At 35.6% G+C, this 22,713-nt stretch overlaps 1 long non-coding RNA gene across 5 annotated transcripts in view; it reads left to right on the top strand.

The window, feature by feature from the left end:
• Nucleotides 1-22,713, top strand: part of LOC308647828 — a 258,854-nt gene that overhangs the window by 88,486 nt on the left and 147,655 nt on the right. For all 5 annotated transcript variants that reach the window (XR_014021711.1, XR_014021712.1, XR_014021713.1 and 2 more), the window contains one exon: nt 9,356-9,460. This is a non-coding gene — a long non-coding RNA (uncharacterized lncRNA). The remainder of the gene's footprint in view (nt 1-9,355; nt 9,461-22,713) is intronic.

Below are 22,713 nucleotides of genomic sequence, written 5' to 3'. Positions count from 1 at the left end.
ATATTGAACGTTTTTTCATATATTTGTTGGCCACTTATAGTAAAATAGGAACCCCTGGATACTGCTAATGGTGAGGATAATGGATATTAACTAATTAGGTTATATTTGTCAAGGAAAAATTGCACAGACAATTTCAACAGATAACGAAAAATATATTTAAAATGATTGCAATTTGGAGGAGAGGGTGCATATAACTCCCATGAGACAAAAGGCTAGAAGAATTTGAAGCTCTATGGTGAATTTACTGATGCAAAGTTGGTCAATGTTATTAGGTCATCAGTGTTTGCTAATTGTCACTTATTGGATTTAGGCACTTAACCTCCCACAGAAACTGAAAGATAGGGGTTCTTTTTCGATAATTAAATTTTAAAAATAATGGATCTCAGGTCTTTGAAAAAGACATACTTGGGGTGTAAAACTGGCACTCTTGCATGGTAAAACAAAGATTTTAAGAAAACTTACTTCTCTAAAGAAAAGAAAAAAAATTGCAAATCTAAATTTTCTAAAGAGTGTTAGGTGCAGGACAGGCTGAGTAAGCTGTCTGCAGGGCTTGCCAAACAAAGTTAGCTGCAGGGTGACCTGGCCACTCAAACCCTCTGTCTGGTTTTTTATCACCTGTTTGCTTCAAGCCCAAATGCCCAAGCCCCCTCTCAAGGCTGAGCACTTCGCCCCCCTGCTCAAGGCCGAACACGTAACCCCCCTTGTGCCAACAAGGCAGCTTGCAGACCCAGAGACCTCATTAGATTTGGGCTATAAAAACTCCCTCCTGCCAGGGGCCCCTGTCTCTCTTGCTTTCTCTCTCTCTCTCTTGCTATCTCTCTTGCTTTCTTTGTCTCTCTCTTGCTCTCTCTCTCTCTCTTGCTCTCTCTCCTCTTTCTCTCTTTTCTCCTCTGTTGCACTGCTGTAATAAAGATCTCTTGGTTGCTCTGAGTGTTGGGGTCACTTTTCTTTCAAAGAGGATGCTCTAGGAAGGAGAAAATTAGGGGACTACAGTCAGGAAGAAAGCGTCTAAAGTTTAGTCAAGCTGAAGAGGATATGAAAGCCATCATACTTTGAAGACTAGTTTGGCAGTATCTATGAGGTTGCAGAGGCACATGATCTAGGACCCAGGCATTCCACTTCCAGATATACACAATTGGAAAATCTTGCACAACAGGAGATGTGTGCCACAGTACTCACTATAACCATACTAACTTTCTCTCTCCTTTAATACCATTGCTATGGAGAATTCATGGGATGAGCATTTCAGTTCCTGAATTAATGAGCAACGTCTTTATTTTTCTACTATTATAGACACATGGCAATGATCGTTGAAGAGTGACTCTACTGACTGATGACTTGTTATATCTCAATAGTGAATATGAGGCTTGAGTATGAGGCTTGCAGTGGTAGTCAAAGGGAACTTAGTTCTATCTATATTGTTCCAATTTTTCTTTTTTAAAATTTGTTCTAATTAGTTGCACACGAGAGTATAATGCACTTTGACACATCATATATAAATGGAGTATAATTTCTCATTCTTCTGGTTGTGCATGATGTAGAATCACACCCATCATGTAGTTATATATGTATTTAGGGTAATAATGTCTGATTCATTCTATTATCCTTCCTACCGCCATATCCCTCCCCTCCTTTCACTCCCTGCTGCCTAATCCAAAGTAACACAATTTATGCACTTAAAAATAGTGAAACAAATTATTAAATGTAGCTATGTTTTGGGTGCTACCACCCATTTGAGCTTTTAAATTCAATGTTTGTATTCTGTTACCCTTAAACTTGGAGTAGGTTTTTTTTTTTTTCAAGGAAGATCAAAAAACAAAAACAAAAAAGCAAATAATGACAATAAGAGCTTACCTAAATTTCTGAAATTGTTAAAAAGCACAGTTGTCCCAGTTCTAGCAAGGTGCTACCTACACTGAGCTCAATGAATTCCAGCTATAACAATAGAGCATTATGGAATTCTTTTATTAAGCTATTATGATCTCGATGCTGCTGAGACTAATGTCTTAAATTAGACTATAGTACTTACAATAAAAATGTGAGGAATGACTGGCTGCTTTTAGAGGAACTAGTTAAATGAAATGTAATTCAACCAGAGACTGGTTATCATTGCTGAAAGTGTTTAATTCATAATTACCCCTTTATACTTTATGTTACTGTCTACTTTTCATCAAACTAGATTATAAATAGCTCAAGTGCAAAATCTAAGATTAAGTCAAGTTTGTTTACCTAAACTAAATGTATATTTTAAATGAATGAGTGAACAAACAGAAAATTAACATCTAAGGCTAAGACATGAACACCATCTGAAGCTGTGTTTATACTAATTGTTCATTAACCAGATGAGAGCTTTCGTAACAAGAAACTCCCAGAGCATAAACTTTTTTTTTTTTTTTACTCCTCTCAGTAATACTATTTAACAATAAGCAGGCATGACAAGTACAGAAGTTGAGAGCAGGCTTACAAGTAAGCCATACAAATACTTTGCAATCACATAAGTGCATTGTATTTTCCAGGCTAATGAAGATGTTTGACCCTTCCAGGTAAATGAACTTATCTCAAATCAATTTTAGAATTCAGATCCTATGTCTGGGATAGTCTCTTTCTGCCCTTGTAAGGAAGCTCTCCTACTAATTTGTATTTGACTATGTTTTAGCATTTCAATAGTAAATCAAGGCAGTTAGTTGCCTTTGATGTGCGTGGTATCTAATCTCTTCCTTTTTACATCCTACTTGTATTTATATTAGTGTCCCTTAAGGATATAGTAGAGTTAAATTAAAAAAGAACATAATATTGAAACCTAATTAAAGATACAAAAATTGCGTTTCAATTTTAAAATGGTATATGAATAATATATAGATTTTATGAGGAGCTGGGAATGTAGCTGAGTGGTTGAGCACTTGCCTAATAAGTGTAAGGCCCTGAGTTTGATCCCCAGCTCATAAATAAATAAATTAATAAATTGTTGAGTTTCTGTAGCTTAAGGAAAAAAAAACATTTGAAGAGACTATTATATTTTTCACTGTAACTACTTAATCTAGATTTCCTACCAAAAGTGGATCTTTTTTTCTTTTCAGATAGAAAAACACACAAACCAGAGTTATTTTGAGTTTATTTTTATACTGTGAGATTATTTACTTCTGATTGTAAGATCAAGGATATGCCACTGAATCATTTTATTTCCTTCTTTTGAAGAGAGATGAAGCTTCAATTCCTCAGCAAGTTTCACTAATTAATAATGATTTGTTCCATTCAAGAGAACTTATTGAGCACTCACTTTATTCAAGAGGAAAGAATTGGGTGACAGAAGAGAGGACCAAGTGAAGATTGTATGCTACCCACAAGGGTTTATAGCCGAGTTATGAAGATGATATAGATGCCAATTGAGGAGAAGGCTGGCTGTGGGGCAGAGCATGGGGTTTGATGAAGCAAGAGCATCGGATCCTCTGATGTTGAATGTGTGTAATGAGTAAGTTGTTTAGTGTGTGGAGAAGACCAAGACTTCTTAGGGAGTGACTGTCTCTTGATAAAGGGTGCTTCAAGGTCTGCTAGGAGCCACAACCAAATAATATGATGCATGGCACTTTTTGGTTGTAAGGTGATGCCAGCTAGCCATTGAGATGATATGATTATGTTAAGATTTACATTCATATGGAAATTGGACTCTTGCTGTTCACCTTGGCCTGCTAAGGGACTCATGTTACCTCATGTTACGGGACTCCTGGAGAGTTCCCATTGGTTGGGGAAGGATAGTGGGAGGGAATTCCGGGGGAGGTCCTGGGCTCCGGTTGGGTAGACGGATTCTCGTGGGTGGACCGGCTTGCTTGCCAGACGTGTACGTGGTATTGGCGGCATTTTCAAAAATAAAGTTTTGTTCCTGCTTGAGTGGCTCATGATTCTGTGTCCAGCCAGACTGCGGCAAAGGTCCTTGCTTCAAACTCTGATTCTGGAGTATACAAAAGACTAAATTGAAAAGAATTTCAGTTTATATTTTCCCTTAGGAGAAGAGGATTTGTACGGATCCAGATTATCACAATACCAGGGAATTTTAACCCTTGCCCCCAGCACATGCATTATATAACTGGTCTGAGGTTAGAAAATTTGCTTTCTCTGAAAGCTGCTATCTTTAGGTGGAATTTTTTAAAAAAATGCACAGTAACTTAATTTAGTGCTTACTTTACAGAGAAATCTGCACAATATTTTAGTAATATAATTTGTTCAATTCAAACCATCCTTGACATCAATCAAAAATCAGATTAGGAAACAATTAATTCACAAATTCTTGACTCTATTTTTACTCCTCTCATTTACTAATTTTAATTTAGGGTCTCCAGTTTCCAGAAAGTTCTCTTTTAAGTAGGATGGCTATCATGGTTACTGTGAAATGTAGTCAAAGTTTATGGTTGTTATATTAGTGTCTATCTTGTTCAGCATTTCCTGTAGATTTCCTATTTTTTAAAAAAACAAAGTATTATCAATATTTGCATTAGAATATGCCTGTATGAATTTGGCAGACACTGTCTTCATATACCTACTTTCTGAGTTGATCTTATCTAATTATGTAGGAGATCCACATGCTATGACCAGAGGTCACACTTAAATACATGTTTATATCTGAAAGCAGAGTCAGTGATAATTCTCTTTTCTCAACCTTTCTAGACTCAATGTAACTATTGCCTTTCTTTCAAAGACAGCATGCAGAGCTGATAAAATCAAATGTATGTGGACAGGAATGGAGATTTTTTTCTCTTTGGGATGGTGGTGGGAAAAATATTTGACACTGCTGATTCAGCCAATTCTCTCCTAGCCTGTACAGTTGCTTTTTTTCCCCTCAATCAGGAAGACTCCAAAATTTATCTTACATGAGCAATGAACAAACTGAACAAACTAAACAATATTTCAAATGGTGTACATGATTTAATTCTGAAATTTTATAATTGTGCTTTTGACAGTCTTGACTGGTGGGAAGAATATTTTGACTGAATTATGATTTTTTAAAAATTGAATTAATTTATATTCTTTATTGAAATTAAGTAAATTTATGGGTGCTGTGATTTTACAGCACCCCACAGCACCCATAACCTATGAAATGTTCACAATAATCAGGGAAAAGGTTTTCCTTTGTAAAATATTTTTGAAGAAAGGATTAAAAATGGAGGTAAAAAATCATATTGTGTGTGAGCATACATGAATATGTAACAACAAATCCCACCATTATGTACAACTATGATGCATCAAAAAAATAGTGTGAACAAAAGAGCAGAAATGATTGGGATGATATATTTAAACACTGAAATACAAAAGCCCAAATTATAATGTAGAATATTCTGTATCTAGAGAATTTTTTATCCTGAGTTTTCTAGATCCCTCAGTGCCTATCTAAAGAGTATCTTCTCAGTCAAAATATTGCTAACAGTGCTTTTAGATCTCACCTGTTCCAAATTTACTAGTCATAAAATTCAATATTGAAATGAGTGCAGACAATTGCATATAAAAAACTTAAGAGGACCATTCTGAAAATATACATTGTTTAAAAAAACTATTGACATGATATTAGAAATACATAAAGAGCTGATTTAAAGATTTTGAATATATTCAAGGATGATTGTTTTGTTCACATTATTTTTTTTTTAAAGAGAGAGGAGAGAGAGAGAGAGGAGAGAGAGAATTTTAATATTTATTTTTTAGTTTTCGGCGAACACAACATCTTAGTTTGTATGTGGTGCTGAGGATCGAACCTGGGCCGCACGCATGCCAGGCGAGCGCGCTACCACCTGAGCCACATCCCCAGCCCCTCACATTATTTTTTAATGTTATTCTTTTTTAGGAAAAAGTTTTTCTTTTGAGAGTGGCTTTTAAAAGGAACTATAAGAGCAGCATTATGTCAAAATCCATTTATTAATAAACTAAAGTTTAAAATTATATTATTTTGGTTGTTTTTAATAAACCCTTGCACTTTCAACTTGTCCCTATTTGGATGATAAATACCCTTCCTTTTCCAGCATATTTAGGAATTCCCTGGATATGTCTTATGATGCTGCTATAAGTTGACACACCTCCTGAAACTCTGTGTTTACTGTTAGCCTACCACTGCCAGCTGCTATGACTGCTTACTAGAGACCACCGTGTCTTGGGTTTGAGCAGTCTGTGTTGCCCTGTAGTAAAGACTAGGGTGTTGCTGGTGTATAATGGTTTTGTCTGCCATGACCAGGCCAGTGGGGACTGCACTTTGGAGAAGTGGCAGGGAGACATGCTCTCTCCCGCTTGCCTTACACTCTTTCGGAGGGTCTTAAAGCAGTGTGGCTGTTCTATGGTTTACAGTGTTTTGGGTGAACATGCTTGCTCTCTGTCTGTTTACAGGGTGTTCTAAGGATTTTCCTGGGAACGGAGTGAAGGACAGTACACCCGTAATCACCACTTCCTTCTGGCATTTCAAGTCAATCTTCCTTTTAATTAGTCCCCTTCAAGAGACACTTCTGATCCACTGCAAACAGATACTTGCCAGACCATCTCTCAGGTTTACCAGACTTTTCCAGATGAGCCTTAGACTAAGCAGTGGCATAATTTGAGTAGATTCCTAGGAGGCTTCTGAATTTTCCCTTGTGCATAGGCTTTTCTCAAATCTGTCCTACCAGCTAGGAGTCTGGATTCCCACAGTGAATATAGCCTAGACTCAAGTTGAGAGTGCCACTGGATTTAACAAGTAGCAAAACATTTAGAGTTTCTCTCTATAACTATCAGGCATTTACAATGAACAGGTATGATGTTCACTTCCAGGTGTACAAAGATATCCAAGTTTAGTTTTCATTTTCAAGGAAATCAGTCTACAGATAGATACTTATAACTGTAGTTATTATACTTATGTACAATTATAATACGTTGTGATAAGTTGCATAATACTGGTGTATGTAAAGCAAAGCAGTAATATTGTAATGCTGTGGAGGGAGGGATATGCATATGCATGGCAAAGAGATGGAGGTATGAAAAGGAAACAGACTTCAGATTCCTAGAGTGTAGAGGTATGCCTGTGATTGGGGAGGGTGGAACACTGGAAGGAGTTGAATGTCATGGCCATAGATATTGCTGGGATACAGTTTGTACTGAATTCCATGATAATGAAAGTGGAAAATTTGGAAGAACTGGAAGATTTTAAACATGGCAGAAACTTGACTTATAAATAATTTAATAAATGGCTTCCTCAGAAAACTTGGAATGGAACCATCATTTGACCCAGCTATCCCACTCCTCAGTTTATACCTAAAGGACTTAAAATCAACACACTACAGTGATGCAGACACATCAATGTTTATAGCAGCTCAATTCACAATAGCCAAACTATGGAACCAACCTAGATGCCCTTCAACAGATGAATGGATAAAGAAATTGTGGCATATATACACAATGGAGTATTACTCAGCCTTAAAGAAGAATGAAATTATGTCATTTGCAGGTAAATAGATGGAGCTGGAGAATAACATGCTAAGTGAAATAAGCCAATCCCTCAAAACAAAAGACTGAATGTTTTATCTGATATGTGGATGCCAATTCACAGAAGTGAGGGAACTAGGGAAAAATAGGTATTTGGATTAGGCAGAGGGGAATAAAGGGAGGGGAGGGGGTATGGGGGGTACGAAGGATAGTAGAATGAATCAGACATTATTACTCTATGTACATATATGATTACTGGTGTGATTCTACATCATGTACAACTAGAGAATGAGAAGTTATACTCCATGTATCTATGATGTGTAAAAACGCATTCTACTGTCATGTCTAACTAATTAGAACAAATAAAAAATAAAATAAAACAAAAAAGAAATGGCTTGTTGCAGGGGGCAGGTCTGGATTAGATTTCATTTGTCATCTAATAGAAAGAAAACAGAGATATGGATTAAGACTATGTTGCAGTTGCCTGGGCAGAAAAGAGTTGGCAGTGCAAAGGGGGAAGTGGGGCTATTTCAGATTTAAACAGATTTAGGAGGCAGAAGGAACATGGCTGTGTGACTGTGTCTGGACCCTGTGTGAGAAAGCAGCAGGAGCCTGAAGACGTGTGGATTTTTCATCTGGAGATTTTATGACCTACTTGAAACTAGTTGGAAAGGGAACAAAGAATAAGAAAAATATTAGGGAGAAGGAATAATGAGTTATAATAATATTATTGATGACTAGTTAAAGGAGAGGAGTGGGAAAAGGAGATTAAAAGAGAAGAAAAATAGAAACAACAGGAAAAATAATTATGGACTGAGACAGGAATGAACAGAATAAGTAAGAGAAAATCAGAGATGTGGAGTGATGCCTGAGGTGATAGTTGAGGCAACTCCATTCTTAGTTCTTGGTAGAAGAGTATCAAAAAGCAATGTCTGTTTTAATATTGCAACTATGGACTCTCCTGTAGTTTCTTATTCATACAACTCCAATAAGATACAGATTTGATTTCTAACTTGGAGAAAAGTGAAGCAGTGTACGGAAAAGGGAGGGAAAAGCAGAGGCCAATGGTTGTCCTGCATTAAACCTGTTTTGTGAAGTTCTTGCAAAGGAATTTGCATCTTTAAGATCAGTATTCCAGAAAAACCAACTTAAACTTTTCAGTGGATTCCGATTCAAAAAGGTATGGGAAACTGAGGACCTGGAAAGAAAACAAAGTGGCTGTGTTTCAGTTTCATTCCTGAAACAGGTGGGCAACCATATCTACCTGTAAAGTCATAATGAGGACAAAGAATCCTGGGATTGGAAAAAAAATTGGTATTGATTGATTTCTAATCACTCTTCATAAATGCTTCCACGCGTGTACACAAAAAAAAAAATTCGTACAAGCTTGCCTGACATTTCTCACATTCACAGAACTGTTTAGGTGGGATGCAAGGTTGATTTTAGAGTGAATGTAATATGCTTAAATAAACATACCAAGAAAAACTTATAAGAATCAGCTCTTATTTTGTTCAGTAAATATAAGGGCTGTTGAAACTATGAATCTTACAACAATCAATATTTTTAAATTCTTGAAGAAGGATAAAAATTTGTTTGAATTTTCACCTCATAAGATCACTGTGTACCAAAATTATCCTCTATGAATTTTGTTCTCAAAGCATCAAGGGCAGTTATATTTCGAAATATGATTTATATTAGAATGTCTAATCAATATCCAATTGATTTTTCAGTTCCTGAAAAAGTGTGGCTTCAAATTTGATCAATACAGAGTAGAGGATCAGTAATTAAGCAGTAATGATTTTTTTTTCAAGTGGAGGTAGTTAATATTATTGTAAATTGCTTTGCTAAGAGTAGGTTAGGGCCATTAATGTTTTTGTAAATGATTTTTGGGATTAAAACTAAGCTTTCAATTATGTTATTATTTCAGGACTCAGCATGTGGAATTTAAACAGAAGTACATAAATCTGTCAGCCAAGGTGTGTGACAACCTGAGAATTACTTTACTAATTTGAAAGACAGAGACTTCTGATAGGTAAGGACCCTCTGATTATTTTGATCACTTGACAGAAGATGAGTGCAAACAGTTGGCACTGGGCAGAAGAACAAAAACAGACAAGAAATGAGCAAGGCTTTAACTAAATTGTTCTTCACAGAAGGCTGCAGTAATCCCTTTAACATTTCTGTGGCAGATGCAGGGATTAAAATTACTCTCAAAACTCCATTAACATAGGAACCCATTGCTCATTTACCAATACTGTGCATTTCTTATTCCAGTGGCTCTGAAATACTAGGTGACCACATGGAAATGCAGTCACTGAAGGATAGTGATTGCTTTCTTCATTCTGAGGCTATCTTTAGATATTTGTCTAAATTTTGTTTAATTATATAGAGAGGCTGTGGTGCCCTGAGGGTGCTCTGGAGGGAAGATTGAATTAATCTGGTTGTGACACATTGGTCCTTATGCTCTCTGAACCTGGTGTGAGGAAATGTAAGCAAGTCTTAGCAATTCAGCATGATTGAATTCTGTTGACCACAAGGAGTAATGTGGTGCATAATGGGAAAAATCAGCCAGAGGGTTTGTTCCAAAATCCCCAAGAATATCCCTAGTGATCTGTATCATCTTTTCATTCTACCTGGAAAGGATGGGGTGCATTGGAGATAGTTCAGATAGTTTCATGTATAAGTTCAGAAATACTAGTGCCTGACCGGACATGTATTATACATGTCTAGTGCAGAACAAGCTACTGCCAGCTGAAATTTGGTGTGAAACATGGAATGTTATGAGGTACTTATTTACCATGATCAAACAGTTCTTTCTTTTGGGTAGTGCTACAAAATCAATATGGAGTGTCAAATTTTATTTACTTTTTAATGTATTTTAATGCATAAATAATGCCTGAATACATCTGGAGGATTTTATAGCAAATCCGAGACATCAAATAATTTCATACATAAATACTTAAATATGTTTCTCTAATACATAAGAAAAATTTAAAAACAAAACCATGAGAACATTAACATGCCTAACATATTTAGCATTTATTCTTCTATATCATTTAACACCCAGTCTATGTTCTGTTGTTGCTCATTGTTTAAAAAATATCTTTTTACTTTGTTGGAATTAGGATCTTAAAAAGACTCATGTGTTGCTTTTGTTCATTGTGTTTCCTAAGTTTCCTCTTCTTTTCATTTCTTTTCCCACTTTTCTTCCTTCTATTTATTTGTTGAACACATTGGGTCATTTGTCATATATAATTCTCCTCAAGTTCTGGATTTGCCAATTGCTTCTCCTGGTATCATTTTACCTATTCCTAGTCCTATATTCCATGGATTTTCTGTGATGAAGTTTTATAGGGACTCTTGATTGAATTCTCTTTTTCAGCTGGTTGCTGTGGCGCTTTGTAATCCCAGTGGCTCAGGAGACTGAGGCAGGAGTATTGCAAATTCAAAGCCAGCCTCAGCAACTCAAGTTAGGAGACCCTTTCTTAAAATAAAAGAATAATAAAAAGGGCTGGGGATGTGGTTCAGTGGTTAAGTGCCCCCTGGGTTCAATCCCTGATACCAAAAACAAAACAAAATCTTTTTTTTCCCTTTCAAATTAACATTTCATGAATAATGCTTTATACTTATTGCACCACACAAGGAGGCACATGTATCTTGTTATCTCTAATGATAAGATTGATGAAATTGGTTCATATGGTTTTTATTTAATCCCTGCTTTGTAGTTCCAACAAACGTGTTGTACCTAGTGGTTTGTCAGCCATTGGTGACTGTTTCTCAAATCCAGTATCTCTTTGGGAATTGAATTCCAACATTGCTATTTCTCTTGCAACTATTAGCTGAATCTTCTATAAAGAAGATCTTTCCTTAGTTATCTATTTAATCAAACCTGCAACATGATCCATCTGGGAAGATGGGAATAATGCCAGATTCTTTCCATTTCTTTATCAATTGTCAGTGTAATTAGTTAATATATATATATATATATATATATATATATATATATACACACACACACACCTCTGGTGTGCTTTGATTTATGAAGCAAATTTTCATTTTTGGCTGATCAAATTTTTCCATTTTTGGCCCCTTCATGTTGGTAACCTATGTTCTTTTAACACTTTACCAGTCATTTCTCATGGTTTCCTAATTTTCAGGCACAAGGAAGACATTAAGATTTTTTTTTTTTGAACAGCAGTCTAGAACTGAAATCAGCTATTACTTCAAATTGTCTGATGTTTTAATTGGGCAGTGATATTTAGAGACTATAATCTGAAAAACTGAGAGTTTTTATTGCCCCCGAGTTATCTTTTCTTTTAGAAAAATGTATGAAAAGAACTTTTTTCTTTTAGAAGAGCTAGATATATTTTGTAAGAAGAAAAACAAATATGCTTATGCCAGCCAATATTTTATATTCAAAATCATTTGACTGTTTTTGGTACCCCATTTTAATATACCTATTGTGATTTTGACATGCTAATAGTATGGGTGTTGGTATCTATTGATTGTCTTTTTTTTTGGTGTGACTTTAATTTTCTATATCTTTATGTGCTGAGTAATCTTGGATTGTATCTTAAACATTTTTAACATTATGTTACCTTTAAGAGTTGAGTGTCTTCTTTAAATTCCATGAGAATATTTATTTTTAAGCAAGCAAAGACCTGGTTAGGTTCAGGATGCAAGTTTGAATCTGACTTTTGTGGGCTATAATTCCAATCAGTGCAATTCCAATCAGCTTGCACAATCTTTATAGTGCTTTTTGGATATGCTGGTGGGTATGTGCCATTCAGTGGTCAGTCTGTAGCCTGGATATTGTTTATCTGTTAGGTCAGTTTTTGAGGTCTTTGGTGTGCTAGTTAGGAGTGGACCCATGTGTGTGTGGCTTGAGGGTGAGACCTGCCATTCATAAAAATGATTTTATGAGTTTGTTTTTTTGAGCTCCTTACTTTCTTCCTCTAGTACTTTTTGGTTTCTAGGACTTCTTGTTTTGGTTCTTTGACTAGAGACGTGGGGCTCTAGTTACCTTGCTTTGGTTATATTCTTCCACGACTTCTGTGATTTAGTCCGTGTTCTGCTGCAAGAAGAGGGGAAGAAAGACAAAAGCAACCTGACTTTGTTGGTGCTTTTAGAACTGCAGCTCCACCTACGATGGAGGAAGGGTCCCTTTAACAATTGAGTTCACTTAGCTACTGCAGACTTCCCACCTCAGTGATTGGAGCCAGAGAAGGAAGTAGAAGGGAGGAACACTTCAGATTTGCATTTTCCTTTGAGCTTCAAGCAGAACCCTTTTCAGACCCTCAAACTAGAGTTATCAGGCATCTCCTGGCTTCCTGTCTGCGATACAGTGGCTGTGGTGAGTTCAAGTCGGGGATACTGCAGGGAAAGATGGCAAATTGTCTTCAACTCAGGGGTGCTTACAATTCTCATAATACCAGCTGTTAATTACAAAAGCCTTCAAATATGTGTCTAGGTTTTATAGTTGTATCCAGTGTGGAAAAGGGTTGAAGCATGCATATTTTATCTCACCTGGGAAATCAATCTTTTTAAAATTTAATTTTTTTTGATTATGTAAAACATTATATATTTCCAAAGTCAAAATTATGAGCAAGACACATGTCTGAGAAGTCAAGCCTCTACCCCTGCTTTCCCTTTCCTCCAGAGGTAATCATATTAAGTTTTTGGATAATTTCATTAATGTTAAAAATAAGCATTAATATTTGTATTCTTCCCACCCCAAATTCTTACAGAAAAAGTAGTGTACTTTAAATAACTTACACTCCTTTGTATCTTGCTTTTCTTCTCTTAATAATATGCTTTGGCAATCATTCCACAGCACTGTATATAAAGATTTTCCTTATTCCTTTTGAAGACTGCATAGTGTTCCATTGTATGAACTTACCAGGGCTTTTAAACTAGTTTCTTAGCAGTAAAAACATGTATTATCTCTGAGATTTGAGTGTTACCAATCAACATGTATTTTAAACCAAACTTTCTTATTTATTTGGGAAAAAGAAATAGTAAAAATTCATCATAGTCTTTTTATAGTCGAAATCATTTAGCATCTAGATATAGTTTATAGCCAATGCTGTAAGTCTGTTAGTAATTAATTCTTAGATTTGTTACACATGCAATAAGATACTTGAAGGCTGGAATTTGCTCATTAAAGACTATTTTTACTGGCAGACCACTCCAATCACCATCCTGATGCTGATTTGCGAGTAGCTTGTGAGCGTTTCCCCTGGTATTTTTGGGGAGGCAAAAAAGCTGCCAGTACTTCATTGCATTGAATTGATAATTGAAAATAGGAGATAGGGCTCATTAGAGATAAAATAGCAAAGGTAATGGTATTGATAGGCAGCAGCGAGGTTGCTCCACAAATTGGAGTACAGTAATGTAATTAATAGGTTGGAAGTAAACTGATATCCAGTGAGGAAGTCCTTACACCCAGCAGGAATGCGCAGCAGAGTATGGACACTAGAATACATGAGGTCTGGGAAAAGTTGACTGCAGCCCTCTGCTGTCCTGGTGTCTTTTCAAAAGTCTTTGATCTCTCCCCATCGGCATATTTCAGAGGTCTTAAAGGGAGAGCCCAATGTTTGGTGTTTGTTTTTCCATCTCTAGTTTAAATGCACCTTGATTTGAGACACGTTTTTCTCTCTCATATTCCTGAAGATGTGGATCAGAAACTTTCTCTTCCCACCTTTTCTTTCCTAACATTAATGCTTTTAGTATAGAAAATGACATGATCTTGGATTTTTCAAGGGTATGAAGTTCAAGGTTTTTTACATGTACTATTTACATGATTTAGACAAACGTAAGAATTTTTGAGCAAAATACTTCAGCATAGCATGCATAATGACATAAGGATGTAATAGATGTCATAAGAAGGAAGGCCCCAAAGAGGCTAAAAATAACAAAAATTTTGAGCACTCAGCAACAGAGGTAGCTGTGTGACTTCTTTATTCTTGAAGTTGACCACTTCAACTGGATTCTGGTCCCTACCTGACATTTTTCTTGAGCAATGTCTATTCTTTCACACTGGACATTTATAGTTAGAAACAGTTCTAAAATTAAACTTGAAGTATTTTTTGATAAGATTCTGATTTGTTTGCTTCATTATGTTATAGGAAGACTGGTACCTTTATCTGCTTCCCATTTTGAAAGTGCCTTATGATTCTATTTCTTAGCATGAAATAAGTCAGCCATATCTATCTTGGAATAAAAGAAAATGGAAAAAATTTAGAAAGTCTAAGGAAAGCATGTAGTATTTGCTTTGCTGGTAGAGTAGAAAATATCACAGCTGCCATGGGTGGTATCTTATTTGGCTAAATACTGGTATACTAAGATGGCGCTGAATTTTCAATTTGGTATTTTGCTTTTATCACTTGTATTACTGAATATTACTTTTTGGAATATCTAGAAGTCATTTCAAGATCATCATGTATTGGTCCTATGTGCTACATTTGTACTCCTAGAAATCCAGGTTATTATAGAATATTGAGAATTTCAGATTACATAGACATTTCAAGCTGAAATTGGTTGCATAAATATTATGATGTGGATGACCCTTTGGTAACATCCTAATGCATCTGAGATTGGTGGAAGGACTGAAAAAAGTAAATGAATGTTGAACATTTGCTATGTGACAGGTAATCTCTTAAGTGCTTCATGGATATAACTCATGTAAGCATCATAACAAAACTTCAGGGGTAAGTGTTGTTGTATATTAATTTTTAAATAAGTAAAGTAAGGTTCCAAAAATCTAAGTAATTTGCTTAGTAGCAATATATGGTGGGACAAATGTTTAAATTCAGATCTGTCTGCCTGGACTCCTTCCACTGCACCTCATTGAATCCTTCAAGACAAGGCTAGTTTTTAAAGGACTCCAGCTCCCTGTAGGAGTGGTAAGATGTTGGTTAACAGTGGCTGGATAAGGGTATTGTGTAAGGACCTTATTAATATACTCACAGGTGTACTTGTAAGCTCCATAAACTTCACCTCAACCAGCACATTTGATATAATTTACTTAGAATACATGGCAGATCAAAAGACACTTTTTGTTAAAATACGAGGTCTTTCTTAAACTACATATACTTAATTTTTCCAGCAAATTGTTATAGTAGCTAAGTGTATACAGAACAACATGAATTTCATAAATTGAAATACTAAGACTTTTTTAATATAAGCAAAAATTGAGGTTTTGGCAATCATGGAATCCTTATGACTTTGATTATCCTATGACATGAGAATGTGTCCCAAGAGTCCCTGGCTAATCAGACATCAGGAGAATAGTGTGTGGGGTGTTGGGGGAACAAGCCTTATGTTAGATGATGAAAGCTCTCAGATCCTTTACTATCATTGAAATAAAAAAGACTTGAATTCCTAGGTCATATGGTTTATGCATAAGTATGCTCTTCATCTTTGGCACTCTGCCATCTTTGATAACCAGAGTAGAACTTCAGAATTTAGAATCCTGTAGGAAGTGAATTGGGTAGGAGATCTTTTGATTGGCCTCAACTGAGTAAATTAACTAAGAACATCCACAAGTTCAGGATACCCAGGATGGTCAGGCATTAACCCTTGTGTTAAAATAACTCCTTCTGTTAGACCCTTTGATTCTCAATAGAGGATGAAGCACCAAAAATTCATATGATAAAATGTCAGGAAAGGTAAGAAAAGAGGGTTTCATATTTTTCCCATTGCATTAAAGTAAATACTATCTGTCTTCCTTTAAGCACTTGGATGTTGAAAGCTTAATGTAATTGTCCTCATGCAGCTTGTACAGAAAATTACATACCCTGTCTCATGTTGAGAGCTGTAAGTTTTCATCAACAACCTGGACTTAGCCTGGGGGCCAGCTCTTACTACCTGAAAACATAATGTCTGTTTATTTCCCAGAGTGTATTACTTAGAACACTTGTTCTACAAGAAAGTTAATGGAAAAAAATATTCCATAGTTAAATTTAATTTTGGGTATTGTCATATCTGTATTTTAGGTAATTGTAACACATATTAGCATATTAAATAAGATTTATGATAATTAATAAATAAAAAAGAAAAAACTAATTGATATCTTAATGGGGTCTCTTTCTCCCACATGTATACCTACATCTATCTTGCCTATTAAAATTTAAAAAAGACTTGTAATAAAGGTAGTATGTTTTCTGCATAAAGATAGGCAATTAGACTTATGGAGTAGGAGAGAGAGGTCACAGGAACATGACAAAGATAGCCATGTGTTCAGTGGATAAGGTACTGGGCCTTCTGGAAATCAATAGGAAAAAAGGATCCTTACTTAATGTATAAAGGGAAAGATAAAAGAATATGACTTTTAGAAGAAAATATAGAAGAATTTCTTTGTGACATGGAAAACAGAATATCTTCATGACATGAAGGATCAAGTTTTGTTTAATAGGATATAAGAAGGGGGAAGAAGAGTAAATTGGCCCACTTATAAATTAAAAACTTGTCTTATCAAAGGATACCATTAAAAGAATAAAGAAACAAGCCATAGATTTGAACAAGACACATGCACTATATATATCTGACAAGAGACTTATCAAAAATATATTTAAAAATGCAACAAATCAATGTCAAAATGGCAGAAAATCTAATAGAAAATGTGAACAAAAGATCTGAACAGGGATGTGACAGGAGAGACTATTTAAACAGCTAGTAGAGAGACAAAAAGGTACTCAAACTCATTAAGCATCAGGAAAATGCAAGTTAAAACTAAAGTGTGATTAAAAAGTATGACTAATTAAAAAAAAGACTATTTCAAGTATCGCTGGGTGTGGTAGTGTATACCTATAATCCCAGCTGTTTGGGAGGCTGAGGCGGGGAGGATCACTTGAGCCCAGAGGTCCCCAGCTAGCTGGGGCACATAGTGATGAATGTATTATAGTGGCAACTTTGATTCTCTGTTGGTGGGAGTGTCCGCATGGCCACTGGAGAAAACTGGCAGTAGTGACTAGAGATGGACATACATTTGTTCTGTGACTCAACATAAGTCGCAGGATTCTTAGTTAATACACTCAATGAAAATGTGTTTACATATTCACCAAGAAGCAAGAACCCCCATCTGGAAACAATCCAAATGTTGGTCAACAGTAGAAAGCATGGAAAAAGTGTGATAAATCCGCACAATGGAATTTCAGACACAGGCGAGAAAGAACAAAATACAAGTGTATACAGTAACATGGATAAATCTCACAAATATCATTTGGAGCTATGACATCCAAACACAGAATTCATACTGGCTGATTGTAGTTATATAAAGTTTATAAACAGAAGACATTAACTTGTGGTGTTCAGTAACAGGACAGTGGGATGCAAAGGGATTTCTAGAATGCTGGTAATCTTTGTTTCTTAATTTAAGTTGATTTCACTTGCAAAAACTCATCTGTGTGTTTTCCTGAACATTCCATATACTGAAATAAAAGGTATATTAAGAAAGGCAGAAACAACATAACAAAGATTTATTTGAAGAAAAGATGCCTAGATTTTGGGAAATGCTGACCTATTCACAACTGCTAATGTGTGTGTGCTAATTTTGTGCATGTATGTGTACACATACACATGCATTAAAGACAATTCAGTGCCAAATGAAATGAAAATGATGGAGATTTAAAAGCAATAAAAGAAATAGATGCTTTTAAATCATACTAAAGCTGGATCAAACAGATTTCTCTTTTTAGTTTGGAGGAACAAAATACACAAACTTTTAAAAATTTCATAAATTTTTTTTTTTTTAGCAAACAACAATTTTGTGGATTTAATAATGTAATTAAATAGCATTTTTGATACTTCAGGTTCTCATTTATCATTGAAATGTAAGAGTTAATTTGGCTCATACAAGTTTATACCATTATTCCCTTTCCCACTTCTTTAATTTGTTTCACCACTGGAGAGAATTGCTGAGGACAGAGTGTAGGCCTGGATCTTTGCGTAGATGCCTTTCTCTTAACACTAATTAAATAATTAAATCACATGTTCCAGAATGTTGAAATGCCAAATGTCTACTTCCTCTGTTTCCACAGACTTTTTACTTTGACAGCCAACAATTGCTATAAGTGTTTGACATTCAGAAATTGGAGAGAATAGGTCAAGATTGCTCTGAGTTGGTTTGCATGTTAAGTAGCTGTGAGTGGAAAAGGAGGAAAGAGATGTATCCAGCAGTAATTTCTCTGTTATTTTCTGTTTCTCTTAAGAGTTTTTGTTTTTCAAGAGAAAACAAAAACTAGATTGGTTGTTTTTACCCCAACTTCTTTTGTGATAATCTCCATGGAAATTACAGGAATTTGAAAATATGACTATTAGAAATTATATATTTATAATATAGTCAAGTGAGATTAATTATTACCATGATGCACATTTTGAAGGAAGTCAGAAACTTTGAGCACGAAACTGAATGTTTTTGTGACAAAGACTTAATGTCCCTGCTTATGTTATTTTTTAATGTAGCAAATTTACACTTTGAAAATTCACAGAAAAATGTGATATTTATGATTACTCCTTTTCACTCAGGTTTGCAAGGGAATATTTATACTATTTATACTATTATACTATTTATACTATTTATACTATTATACTATTAATTCGATCACAAATCTTATGTCAACTAGTGGTTTAATTTTATCTTCAGTAGAAGCATTTGCCATATATATATATATATATATATATATATATATATATATATATATAATTTTTATGTAGTTGTAGATAGATTCAATACTTTTAATTTATTTATTTATCTTTAAGTGGTGTTGAGGATTGAAACTAGGGCCTCACACATGCTAGGCAAGTGCTGTTCCACTGAGCTACAACCCTTGCCTTATATTTTGAAGGATGTATTCTTGTGAGCTTCATTACTTGCATTTTTTTCTTCCTTGTTGTAAAAAATGCAAATGATACCAGTAGAATTACCAAAGGGGAGAGAAAGAAGGAGGAGTAGCCAGAGTGACAGCAGCAAGAGATTTAGGCATGATTAGGGAATTTAATAATTCATATGTAAATAAGCAAGTCACAGGTCAAATCTCACCTAGGTTTTTCCATGGGAAATTACACTCTTGTTGTTGCATGGAAATTTTATGGTAATAATGTCATTAAAGATAGGGAGTTCCCATCCCTTGTCATTGATTCCTGAGCCCCCAGCAGGTAATTGATGGAGTCTAATTCTGTGTGATGACAACTTCATGGAGCCCACGTGGAATGGTTTTGAAGTGATTAACAAGTAATATATGTGAGCTGGTGCCATCAAGAGATGCATAATGATGCAACCATCATGAGGTATCATAACAGTGTGCAGTGGAAGAGGGATGCATGTACAGGGTCTCTGGGAATGGATACAGTTTGGTCTCACTGGTCAAGATGCTTATCAATTCCTTAGTGCATTTGGAACCTGTTATCAGAATCCTGTTGTGCAGTGTTAGTTATGTTTATGTGTTTGTAACTCAAACTCGCTATGTGAATGTACATCTTGTTTAGAGAGTGTGTTCAATAGCTTGCAAGCAAGTGCATTTGCAATTTTCATAAAGTCCCTAGATAAAAGGACCCTGTAATCATTGCTATGTATTTATGAATGATTCAAATAGACCCTATTTGAATATTACAATCAAATTTCTAGTGTATAGAATAAGAAATATCAGTTAACTAACTTTTCTTTAAAAGCCTCATTAGTGGGGATTTCCTTCCTATTTAAATATTTGTCCTATCACTTTATTAGATAATCTCAAAAACACAGTTTCAAGAACCTGAATTGGGTTGGGGCTGTAGCTCAGTGGCAGAGCGCTTGCCTAGCATGTGTTAGGCATTGGGTTCAATCCACAGCACCACATTAAATAAATAAATAAATAAACAAACAAATAAAGGCATTCTGTTTATAACTACAAAAAGAAAAAATATATAAAAGAACCCAAATCAGTGTGAACAACTTTTTGAATAAATACTTTATGATTTATTAGTTTTTTAAAAAAGCTGTCTTAAAAGTTTTCATGTTTTAAACTGGGGTTTTCAAGTATTTTGATGCTTATTCCATGTGGACAGTCTGTCTGGCTAACATATAGTATTAATTGGCTCATTGTTAACATTATCTCATTGATAGAAATTAATCTGATGTTACAGCCAACATTGTCTGTTAGAATTAAGTTTTCAATGTGTTTTTGCAAACATTGTTGCAATATGTTAAAAATGACTGACTCCCAATAAACTATACACACAAAGTGAGCAACTGTGAGAATTATAGAGACTGTTTACAGGTTCAGAAGCCTCGATGGTTAAATTAACTGTTGTTGTTAAATTACGTGTAGTTAATTGAGGTGTATTTATAGGTAGCTGATTCCAATGAGAAGCATATTTTTGGGTAATCAGATTAAACCTAGACACTGTCAAATAGTGATGAGATAGATTACCTTTTATTCCTCAGAAGTGTCTTTGGATTCAGTTAATGCCTTATCAAGTGCTAATAAAATCTTTCTTTGAACAAGTAAATGAGTAAGCCCTAAGATTTGTTCAGTGTTTTCTGAATTCTAGAAGTTTTTGAATCAAGTTGATTTCTAAATCATGAAATTTGAGCATACTGGTATTTTTATTTGGCATTTTGAAGTGTCATTTTAATTTGCAGTCTTAAATATAGCTTGGAATACACTTCCCCTTTGTTCTTTTCCTTATTCAGAAAAATGATTTGCCTTCAATTTCTGCAGCAATAATGAATGGATTGAATACATATATTTAAAATTTTTCTTTTTGCAGGATGCTTAAAGTTAGGAAAATGGCTCACCCTGTGTTTAAATAGTTGTAGAAATTGCAGTTCCATTCAGTACTAAATATAGTGAATACTTTGTATTACACACCCTCAGGATAGAGGATGTAGAATGCTCATTGTACATTCAGCAAATACCAACAAAGTAGGGAAATGGGAAAATTTAGGGTTACAGTGAATAGTCTTTCAAATGGGGAAGGTCAGAGTATTGATCCCTGTTGTTCTCATGGTCAGTGGGGGTAGGGACAACAGTAGCACAGTGACTGACCCCACCCTGTTGAGATGGAAATGGGCCTTTATTACTGATGTACCATAGAAACTTATATGCATTTTCATCTTTCAGACATACTCTTGGTTCTGTGTCATATGTTGGAGATACCCTCTGCAATTTATTGTTTTTTTTAATGTTTTTAAGTTACACATTCTTTTTTTTTTTAAGAGACAGAATTTTAATATTTATTTTTTAGTTTTCGGCGGACACAACATCTTTGTTTGTATGTGGTGCTGAGGATCAAACCCGGGCCGCATGCATGCCAGGCGAGCGCGCTACTGCTTGAGCCACATCCCAGCCCTGCAATTTATTGTTCACTGAAGCAGATAAAGGATAACTGGGAGGATTGGAAATCTGGAAGTAGACCTTCCTACAAAGTTTGGGAAAGTTCTTAGGAACAGACCTGTGAGTCTTGGAAGGAAAAATAGGGACAGTTTATGGTGATAGACAAGTAGTCCCTGGATAGCAGTGGGGAGATCCTGAGCAGCTGTCACTCAGAAATCTAGTGGATCAGGTGACTGTTGTCATCAGAGATATCTGTGCATAAGTAATCTGGCCTCTGGTATTGGGGTCCACACCCTGGCTAAGGACTAGCAAAGATAGTACTTGAATCCAGGTTCATGTGGATGCCAGGAAAGCCAGTTAAGGACTACAGAGATTGGGAAGAAAATCCAGTTACAAACCTGGGGCTCAAAAGAGGAAAGAGTGTTTGAACCTTTGGTGTAGTGAGTAGAACCAAGGGGAAGAATCTGAGGAGTTAGGTTTGACGGTTAGAAAACAGAGAATTGAATATTGGGTATCAGCATGGAATGTCATTAGTGTGCTGGAGCAGGCTTGCACTGACTAGAAAGATTGTTAACATTTTTAGGACATTAATGAGCTGATTGATGTTGTGTTGGCAACCTGAGATTGATTATGGCAGGACTAGTTATGCCATGGAAACACATGTCACTAATCAGCTCCTGCAGCTCCTCCCTGCCTCTCCTCCCTGACCTGCTTGTTAACCATTTGACAGAAGTGTGTTGAGTGTTGGGAGCAAAGAGGAATCAGAATTTGAGCACCAGGAAAGAAGTTTTGCATTATGAGTAGGCACATCCCAAATAGTTATACCAAGATCTTTCTGTGGGAAGTTAACAAAAAATTCCTCACATAGAGAAGTCCCTATATGACATCGTTCTACTCCCGAAAGTTAGGGATTGCCCAGGCCTTTCTGTTTTAGAGAGCTGGGCCCCATTGGGGTCATTAGGCCAAGCCT

Source organism: Spermophilus citellus (genome assembly GCF_964194105.1).
Source record: "Spermophilus citellus genome assembly, chromosome: 4".
In the NCBI taxonomy this organism is placed as follows: Eukaryota; Metazoa; Chordata; class Mammalia; order Rodentia; family Sciuridae; genus Spermophilus; species Spermophilus citellus.
The sequence above is the reverse complement of the archived record's forward strand: the minus strand, read 5'-3'. Positions and strand labels throughout refer to the sequence as shown.